This window comes from Protopterus annectens, chromosome 9.part0 (genome assembly GCF_019279795.1).
Source record: "Protopterus annectens isolate FY-2018-M chromosome 9.part0, PAN1.0, whole genome shotgun sequence".
NCBI lineage: Eukaryota > Metazoa > Chordata > Ceratodontiformes > Protopteridae > Protopterus > Protopterus annectens.
This window is the reverse complement of record NC_056743.1, coordinates 1,175,449,808-1,175,459,856: the sequence shown is the minus strand read 5'-3', so window position 1 is coordinate 1,175,459,856 and position 10,049 is coordinate 1,175,449,808. Positions and strand designations below refer to the sequence as shown.

Here is a 10,049-nt window from a genome sequence, read left to right as displayed (position 1 = left end):
ATTCTAATAAATACTTAATTTTATCGTGTCCCTACAAATATATTCCTGAACCAGTGTAGGAAACACAACCGCTATGTTCTTAAAGTTTACATCTGGCCTGTATGGGGATTCAACCTGCAACCTTGTTACTAGCATTATATTCTAACTGGGCTAATCAACCTCCTACAAAGAAAGAAGCCTACATCCTCATCAGGGAATTGAACTCTGATCTCCCATATATATATGGCAGGCAGCGATACTTACCACTATAATAAAGACAAATGAAAATACAATCCCCCAACGTGGGGCTCGAACCCACGACCCTGAGATTAAGAGTCTCATGCTCTACCGACTGAGCTAGCCGGGCTACAACTGAAATAAGACATACAGTTTAATATGTCTGGCAAAGTATATATGACAGACCAAGTTACTATATCACAAATATCATTTGAAGTGTGTTGGAAGTAAACTGTCAAAGTAGAAACAGATCCGGTACAATGAGCTCTCAGATTAGATGGAAGGGACAACCCCCCAGATTTGCAAACAAAGGTTATACAGTCAGAATGCCATCTGGCTAAAGATAGTGCTTACTGCTCTGTTTATACTTGTTTTAGACTCTGCTTCTTAGCTCATCTTATTTTTTTCTATAAATAACTGCTTGGATTAGTACTACTGTTTTAGTCCTCAAGCTCACGTTGCTGAAAGTCACCTGTTGCATATCTAATCCTCATAACATACAGAAAATATCATTTTTTGTCCTTCTGTGTGCCCCTCTCTCTGCGTGCCCCTATCTCTTGACAACTGTAACTTCAATTACCTTTCTTTCTTTATCTCTCACTGTCTGCACATGTACCATGTCCTTTTGGTACTAATGCTGTTCTATTTTGCCTCCTTTACTTTTATACACCTTGCTTCAACAGTTAACCATAAAATTTTGTTATATCACAGATAGTCATGGACTGCACCCCACCCCATCCCAAAGACTACAGCAGAATAAATACAGCATCTAGCCCTGCAAATGCATACAGACATGTTTTTTATTCAGTGTAAGGTGAATTCACTTGTTTGTTCTGCTATCCTAATCATGCTCTGTTGAAAATGGTATGAAGTTTAATGTCTCTTCTCTGCTTCGTCAGTATTTAGTGGTTTGCTTTTTCACTGTTTTAACTAGAATCAAAAATAGCCTCCACTGCACCTTAAATCTTTCCCCTTCCCTTTCCTCTAATTAATGAACTACACCTTACTCTTGCTGGCAGCCTGCACTTTCTTAATTGCTCTTTCCAGCTACTGCTTTTGTGACTCTCCTTCTTTGCTTGTATAGGCAGGTCTGTGTTGGTTTGCTTCTTCCCTTTTTCATGCCCTGAAATTTTCCTGGAGATCTATAGAGCACATCCAGTTGTCCTTCCCTAGAAAAGGGAGAATGGACTGAACCGTGGCCATCCAGAATTTTTGAGGTTTTATAAATTTGTTCAATAGGCTGAGATCCAGGATTGGTCTCCAGTCCCATCTTTTTTTGGCACTAAAAAGAACCTTGAGTAAAACCCGGATCCTCTCTGGTCTGGTGGGACTGGCTGGATGCCTCTTTTTCTTAGCAGCTTTTCTATTTCTAAGGCTGCTACCTTCCTCTGATTGGATGGAACATCAGGGACTCGTTTGACAGGTCTGGGAGTAAGATCGAATGGGATATGGTAGCCTCTGGATATTATTCTCTGCACCCAAACATCGGTAGTAATAAGTTGCCAGGCTGGTAGGTGCATAAAAAAACGACCCCTGACTGCTTCCAGAGGAAAGCAATCGGGCCGCTGCTCAGGGGTGCTGGTAGGGTCGGCCAGAGAAGGAATCTCTAGCGCCCTGGTTACGCGGATGCCCTCTGGCCCGAAAGGGGCATCTTTTGGATGAGTTACCTCCTCTGGCCCCAGGAGGATTGATCACCACGAATGTCACGAAAAGATCCTTGGGACTTTTTAAACCACAATCCCCCCCTCTGGTTCCTGGAATAGCACCTCTGCAGGTGGAAAAACGTATGCCCAAAGCAGATAGGGTCTTTCCATCTTTCTCATTTCGTGCTAGTGTGTCACATACTTTGGGCCAAAGAGTGAAGATTCGTCAACAGGCACGTTGACGAAGGAAGATTTAAAGGGGTCTGCAAAATCACACAAAAGCATCCAAGCATGACGTCTCATGATGCCTGATGCGGCTGCTCAAGCTGCACCCTCGGTGATGTCAGATATCAATCACATCAAGGAGTTTGAGATAAATTCAAGGGTAGCTAGCTGCGAGGTGACACTGTCATGCACCTCATCAGGCAGTACCCCCGCCAAAGAGGTAGACATTTCAGAAATTAGGTCTTTTTGGAGGTGCGTGAAGTGTGCCAAATAGTTCAGCGACCAAATGGCAAAGGTCGCTGAAGCATAGGTCCGCTTCCCCAGTCTGGCCATGGCCTGAGACTCCCTGTTCGGAGGGTGAACAGTGGAACTATCTTCTGCCAGTTCGCTCTTGGTGGCCACCACCACAACCCTGGAATCCACTGTCAACTGCTTGGACCAATTGGGCTGGTCTTAGAGGGTGGATAAAATTTTGTCCGGCCTCCGGGGGACATGTTCTACCTTCCAGGCATGCTGCATGATCAGCTTTACAAGCTCATCCACAGGCGAGGTCACCCAGAAAGTAGATGGCCAGGCATGGAAGGCTTGAAAGAACACCGATTCCTCTGAAGAAGGGTTAGAGGACTTCCAGTCTCCCCTCTGCTTGAGGATTTCGAGAATGTCTACACATGAGATGTCTTCTGGGGGAGACCGTGGGGACTCTTTTCCCTCATCGAAATCGCTGTCCTCAGTGATAGATTCCTCAGGGGAATCAAAGTGCTTCATCTTGCACCATTTCTTCCGGGGTGGCTCCCCAGTGAGATCTTCTGAAGAGGACTCCAGAGAAAGAGTTCTCTTCAAGGGAAGGTCTTGCGGCTGCCATGCCCGGGATCCTAGAGTAGGGAGTTGGGACAGCTGTATGCTAGTGGGGGGGGGTTATGGTGTCGATGCCATTGGTGCTGACTGCGAGCCTGTGGAGGCAAGGACCCTCTCCATCACCTGAAAAGCAGGCCCACCCGAGGAGGGATGGGAGCCCAAAACCGAGGAGGACAACTTCAGAACTGGGGTCACACCCCGCCCTGAGAAGCCCGCCTCCAGGTGAGGAACTCCTACAGGACTGGTAGCTGTCGGTGGAGCCATGGACATGACGGTGCCAGCGAAAAAATAGATGCCGGACTAGGAACTACGGTGCAAACAGCCCAAACAGTGCTCTGAGAGTGTACCAGTTCCAACGGAGACGATGCACCAAGGGAAGTCAGTGCCGACAGGGGAAACTCCGCAGTTGGAGCCGAGACAAACTGCACCGGGGTTGGTCATCAGTACTGAGATCTCCGGAGCCTGGGAAAAGGCTGGAGGAGGATATACTGGAGAGTATGCTGTGAAAGGTTCCGTTCCAACGGGAAGAGAAGGTCTAGCTGGGGTGGGCAATCCTCTAGCTGCCAGAAGCTGGTTCATAACCCGCACTACATCTTGTTCTGAAAGGCTCCTGGTGGATCTATCGGAGGCTGCTGAAAGAGAGTCAGGTCTTTCAAGAAAGGGGCTAAATTGGTGCCCCGAAAAAGGGTCATAAGTAGGAGAGTATCTGGTTCTTGGGAGGTGTTCAACCTTTGGAACCGATGGAGTCATAGTCTGTGGAGCCGAATAAGCTATCTGCACCGTGGCTGGGAATAGTGCCGAAGCGGGTATGGTTGTCAAAGCCAGTGTCAGAACCAAGGACAGCACCGAAAACGATGGTACCGAAGCTGGAACCGTAATAGGAGTCAACATCAGAGACAGCACCAAGGGAGAAGACACAGAGCCTCGTGCTGAAGTTATCTGCGCCAAGGGCGCCGGAGAAGCTCGGTGTCGACTCGGTTCCATAAAGGACGGGGATGTAGGAACTGAGTGACTCCGTTTCTCCTTGTGTTTCTTGGTCTTAGGAGGTGGTGAGACCTCCGTTCCAGAGAGACCCTCCGAAAAAGGCATTTTTATTAAACTCGTCACAATCAGTTTGTTTTTGCGCTCGGCTAGAGTGTGATTACTGAAACTAGAGCAGATGTCACATGAAGCATTTATATGGTCCACACCCAAACAATAAATGCACTGAGCGTGACCATCTGAGTTGGGCATCTTACGCCCACACTTATCGCACTGCTTAAACCCCAATTTAGCTTTTTCTGACATAATATACAATGTACGCTGACAAAAAAACTATCAAGAAGGCAACAAGTGAAAGGTTTTTGTTTTTTTTTGTAAGAAATATATAGAAGAAGAGAAGAGTACAAACAATGGTATCTAGAAATACCACAAGTGGTAAAAAGAGGGCCTACCAAAGGTAGGAGAGAGGGACAGTACTAACAATGGTAAAAGGGTAACTACCAAAGGTAGAGGGCAGGAAGTAGAAGTAGATTACAGGCAAGGGGAGAAATTAGAGAGACTGACTAAAAAAGGTAAAGTTTTGAGAGAGACTATGCAAAAATACACAAATTTTACACTTAGCTTTGAGAGAGAAGGCTTGTCACGTCTGATGAGGAACGCAGCAAACGAGACCTGAAGAAACTATGAGGGGGCATTATGGGTAGGTCTTAGCTGAGAGTTTTTGGCTGCAGCAAGCATGGAAACGGCAGTGTCTGTTCCGAGGCTGGAACCAAAGTCCTATCAGTAAGGAATGAATAAAGATTTTACAACATCAGATGAGTCTTTCCATCTTTCTCACATCCGGCTAGTGTGCCCTTCACTTCAGGTCTGAACAGGGATGATCCGTTAAACAGTGCATTGACAAATGAAGATTTAAATGGCTCCGCAAAGTCACACAAGTGCATCCACGTGTGTCCTGTTGGCTACACCTGAACCCACTGCTCTTGTCATCCTTTCAGCTGCATGAGCGATAAGCCTCATGGACGATTTGGCTATCGATTCAAGGGTGGTAAGCTGAGAGGCAACTTTATCTCAGACCCCTTCAGCTACTGCTCCTGTGAGAGTATCTGAAAGCTCTTTGATTAGATCTCCCTGTAGTTTAGTAAAGTGCACCATATAATTCAAAGACCTGACAGTGAAGGTCGAAGCGTAAATCTGCTTTCCAAATCTATCCATCGTCCTACACTCCTTGTTAGTAGGATGGATAGTAGGACTCTCTTCTGCAAGTTCCTTCTTTGTAGCTGCCACTATCACCATGGCATCAACTGGGATACTCCTGACCCAATGCTGTCCATCCTTAGGAGCAGACAGAATTTTGTCAGGTCTCTTGGGAATCGGTTCAATAGAATCTGGAATATTCCAGCCTGCTGAGCAATAAGTTTGATAAGGTCGTCAGTGGGCGGAGAGATACAAGAAGTAGAGGGCTGGGCACAAAAAGCCTCCAGATAAACCGATTCCTCCAAGGAAGGCTGAAGGGAGGTCCAACCAGTCCTCTGTTTTAGGATTTCAAGGATGTCCCCAAAGGGACAGGGGGTGACTTAGGGGAACTTTCCTCTTCATCGAAATTGGTGTCCTTCATGAAAGACTCTTCAGGGGAGTCTAAGTGCTTCTTCTTGCATTTTTTCTTCACAGGTACTTCTTCCCCCTGATGGTCTGGGGAATTATCCGAAGATGAAACCACCAAGGTGGGTTATTCCTGAAGCTTTGGTGCCTCCTGTCTCAGGGATGAGAAGGGAGAGAACTTTGGTCGAGGGGTCAGGGATGATGCTTGGCCTGAAAGGGGTGACAAGGACTGTGTGTCCACAAACAACAAAGCCTTCTCCATGATCAGGAAGGCTGCCCCCCTATAGTGGGATGACAGCCTGGCACTGAAATAGACTCCTTTGGAACCGTGGTCCCACCCCACACCAAGGAAGCCGCCTTTGAAGCAAAAGCCTGGGTGGAACTTACGAATGCCGAGGCACCAAGAGGCATGGATGGCTCTGAAATAATCGATGGTGAGACCTGCTCCTTGGAACCAGTGATGAAGCCTCGACCCCAAGAGGTCTCCAGTTATATGTCTCAAGTTAAATGCCAAGAAATGCATAGTCATACCCTTCGGGAAAAATAAGGTTACCCCTAGCTACCATATAGGTGGCAATCCCCTGAACACAGAAGAAGTTATTAGGGACCTGGGAACCCAGGTTGACAGTAGCCTTTCATTCGACACTCATATTGCTAAAGTAGTTAGGAAGACCTTCTACATTGCCCACCTTATCATGAAGGGATTCAAATCTAGATCAAGGGAAGTCATAGTCTCCCTATACTCATCACTCATCAGACCAATGATCGAGTACAATGCCCCATTCGAATGTATCTGACCCGACACTTGCAGCAGCTGGAGAGGCCACAAAAGTTCCTCACCAAAAGGATAAAGGGTCTCAAAAATCTGTCTTATGCTGCCCGACTGAAAGAACTCCAGTTATATTCAGTTGCTTACCGCTTGCTCAGAGGTGACCTATGCCTGACATACAAGGCCATGTCAAACCCAGATTTGATGAACATGCTTCATCTCAAAAAATCTAGATCCCTCAGAGCCACAAGGGCGGGAGACTTAAACCTCGACACGGTTATTAATAGGACGTGCTGGAGGGATAGATTCATCACCCAAAGACTCCCTATGCTGTGGAACAAAATCCCGGTTTATATGAGGCAGAGCACCTCGCTGGCCTTGTTCAAGAGGAATCTTGACCAATGGATGGGAGATCGCAGATACACCCCAGGGGTTACCTCAGTGTCACTGCTCGACAGAGGCACAGCAAAATAATGGGCACAGTTTCTCCAAACTAAAGGGGTGGCGTAAGCCACAAAACTATGGGCTAGGCTTATAAATGCCCTCGGGCAGATAGCCTAGTATGAACCTATGAACCTATGATAAACAGGAAGAACTCAAGGCAAGCCTCGGTTCCAGAGAAGAAGTTCAAGTTGGTGCCAAGACAGTTGGAGCTGGGAGGGTCAGTGCCAGGGGCTCCAAAGCCTCAACAGGAGTTGGAGGAGGAAACTGTGTTGATGCCAATAAAGGAGCAGTTCCGGTATTAAGTTGGCTTGGAACTGAAGGAGGATGCAATCCCCTCGCCGTCAGGAGCTGATCGACCAGTCTCATAATGTTCGACTCCCAAGAATCTTAGTGGATTGAACAGATGAAACAGATGGAGATCTGGGAGGCCTCGGTTCAAAGAATGGACTGGGTGGCCTGTCAGCAAAAGGATCCACCGAGGCTGAATAAGAGGTCCTTGGTAAGATTTGAAATGAAGATTGCTTCGGTACTGATACTGTTTTGATATCTGTACCGAGGTTTTAGATGTAGTCGAATCATCTGTGCCTGCTGGTGCCGGAGAAACTGTTGGTACCGAAGGCTGTTTTCCCAATTTTGTTGTTGGTTCCGAGGAGCTGCTCGGAGCCGATTGTTGTCTCTTTTATGATATGGAAGAGTAGAAGGATGAGGACGAACTGGCTTCAGTTCTGGAAGTAGAAATGGGTTTCACAAAATCTCCTTTCAAAAGACTTTTTAATATTAATTTGTTTTTCTGCTCAGTTAAAGTCCTGGCGGAGAATCCATGGCAAATCTCGCAGTCCTGCTGGTGGACTACACCAAGACAGTATACACAAAAAACATGCCCATCTGAATTGGGCATTTTTCAATCGCATTTTTGGCACCTCTTAAAACTTGAGGTGCCTTTTGAAACTTTATCAGCCATGTTAGATAAATAAAGGGCCTAGCACTCAAGTGGCACACATACAGAGAAAGAAGAGGAAAGAACTTTTTTTTAGAAGAAGGGACAGAATGGAAAAATTACCAACTATGGTAATTAAGAAAATACTGATGAATGGTAACTAAAGAGGGAAAGAAAAGCACCAACAATGGTACTTAACAGGACTACCAAAAGGTAGAAAAAAAACAGAAAGGGAAGAGAACTCACACGCACACTAAACGCTAGATAGAGATGCGGGTAGTAAACAGAGGTAGAAATAGATACAAAAATACTCTAAGAAAGGACATTAATAAAGAGAAAAAAACTTACAAAATATAGCCCAAGCTCGAGAGATATGATTGGATGCATCTGACACTATGAAGCAGTAAACAAACAAGATTGGGGGTTATTTCAGAGGAGCATCATGGGTAGTGCTTTGCTCAAGAGTTTTGGAAGGTGCGAGCTGAAATAAACGGCCGAGTTGGTTCCGCGGCTCAGAACTGAGCCCCCAGTCAAAGATTACATGAAGAATGACAACATCAGATCATATGCCAGCAGTTACCTCCTTCTCCCCATCACACCTCCAACATTTGCCATTAACTGAGGAAAAAATCTTTTGAGTCTACTTCAGATATAAAAATACCTATACAAAAACTTCCAAGCAAAAATCTTATAACTCCCATTGTTTTCTTGTGAATTTTTTATCTAATTTCTCTTACTAATATTTTCTTACCTGCACTGACTGATTCCTATACTTACAGTGCGATATTTTACATGCCTTACTAATTACTTTTAACAGCAGCTTCTGTTCTACATACAAGTAAAAACTCTAGCAGAGCAGATCTTTCACCTACAATTTCCTTATTCCTTTCTCTTGCCTATACTCTGATATAAATTTGAAAAAGGGAAGGTAGTGTCTAGCTGGCAGTCCAAATGTGTTCTTGGCCTCTTCCCATTCTATTACTTTTCCCTCTCTAGTTATTTGCTCCCAGTATCTTGTTTCCATTGCTAGTTTTCTCCAGTAAATCTCAGCCTCCTCTTGCCTATTCTCAGTAGCCCTAATTGTAGTCATCTCTGTCGGCAAAGTCTCCTTTCTTCTTTCTCGTGTTGGCTTAGTTGTTAGAATATTTTCTGCTACGTTATGAATGTAATATTCTTTATTGCTGCTGTTATTCTCCGTAAGGATCTGCATCCAAAATCCGACTCTCTCCTTACTCCTTGAATTTCTTCCCTGCTTAATCATAATCCCTTTTCACTCAGAATTATAAGCTTTCTGTTTGTGTTATGTATATCAGCCTTAACTGTGTAGCTCCAAAAATCTATTTAAATCAGGGAAATCTTAATTCCTGTAATTCTATTAGAAGGATCAACTTATCCCATGTGACCCTTGCCCTCTTCTGCTTCCAGATAAAATCCTTCAACTCTTTATTAATTACTGTCCACAACTTCTCCTCTGGCTGATAAAAATATGTCTGGCCTGTATATAAAACTAAAGGGACTAACAACAAATTCACTACTTGTGTCTTGCTATCCATTTCCATAAAGAAGCGTTTTCAGTTTCTCAGTTTTTGTATTATTTTTTGTTTAGTCTCTTCCCACATAGTCATAGCTGCCAAAACATAATCTTTTTTTAATCTATTCTAATAAATACTTAATTTTATCGTGTCCCTACAAATATATTCCTGAACCAGTGTAGGAAACACAACCGCTATGTTCTTAAAGTTTACATCTGGCCCGTATGGGGATTCAACCTGCAACCTTGTTACTAGCATTATATTCTAACTGGGCTAATCAACCTCCTACAAAGAAAGAAGCCTACATCCTCATCAGGGAATTGAACTCTGATCTCCCATATATATGGCAGGCAGCGATACTTACCACTATAATAAAGACAAATGAAAATACAATCGCCCAACGTGGGGCTCGAACCCACGACCCTGAGATTAAGAGTCTCATGCTCTACCGACTGAGCTAGCCGGGCTACAACTGAAATAAGACATACAGTTTAATATGTCTGGCAAAGTATATATGACAGACCAAGTTACTATATCACAAATATCATTTGAAGTGTGTTGGAAGTAAACTGTCAAAGTAGAAACAGATCCGGTACAATGAGCTCTCAGATTAGATGGAAGGGACAACCCCCCAGATTTGCAAACAAAGGTAATACAGTCAGAATGCCATTTGGCTAAAGATAGTGCTTACTGCTCTGTTTATACTTGTTTTAGACTCTGCTTCTTAGCTCATCTTATTTTTTTCTATAAATAACTGCTTGGATTAGTACTACTGTTTTAGTCCTCAAGCTCACGTTGCTGAAAGTCACCTGTTGCATATCTAATCCTCATAACATACAGAAAAT

At 44.5% G+C, this 10,049-nt stretch overlaps 2 non-coding genes across 2 annotated transcripts; both read right to left on the bottom strand.

Moving 5' to 3' along the window:
- Window positions 1–273: 273 nt before the first annotated feature.
- On the bottom strand, window positions 274–346 carry TRNAK-CUU. Its single transcript has one exon. It is a non-coding gene; the product is annotated as a tRNA-Lys (tRNA).
- Window positions 347–9,598: 9,252 nt separating this feature from the next.
- On the bottom strand, window positions 9,599–9,671 carry TRNAK-CUU. Its single transcript has one exon. It is a non-coding gene; the product is annotated as a tRNA-Lys (tRNA).
- Between the last annotated feature and the right edge of the window lie 378 nt (window positions 9,672–10,049).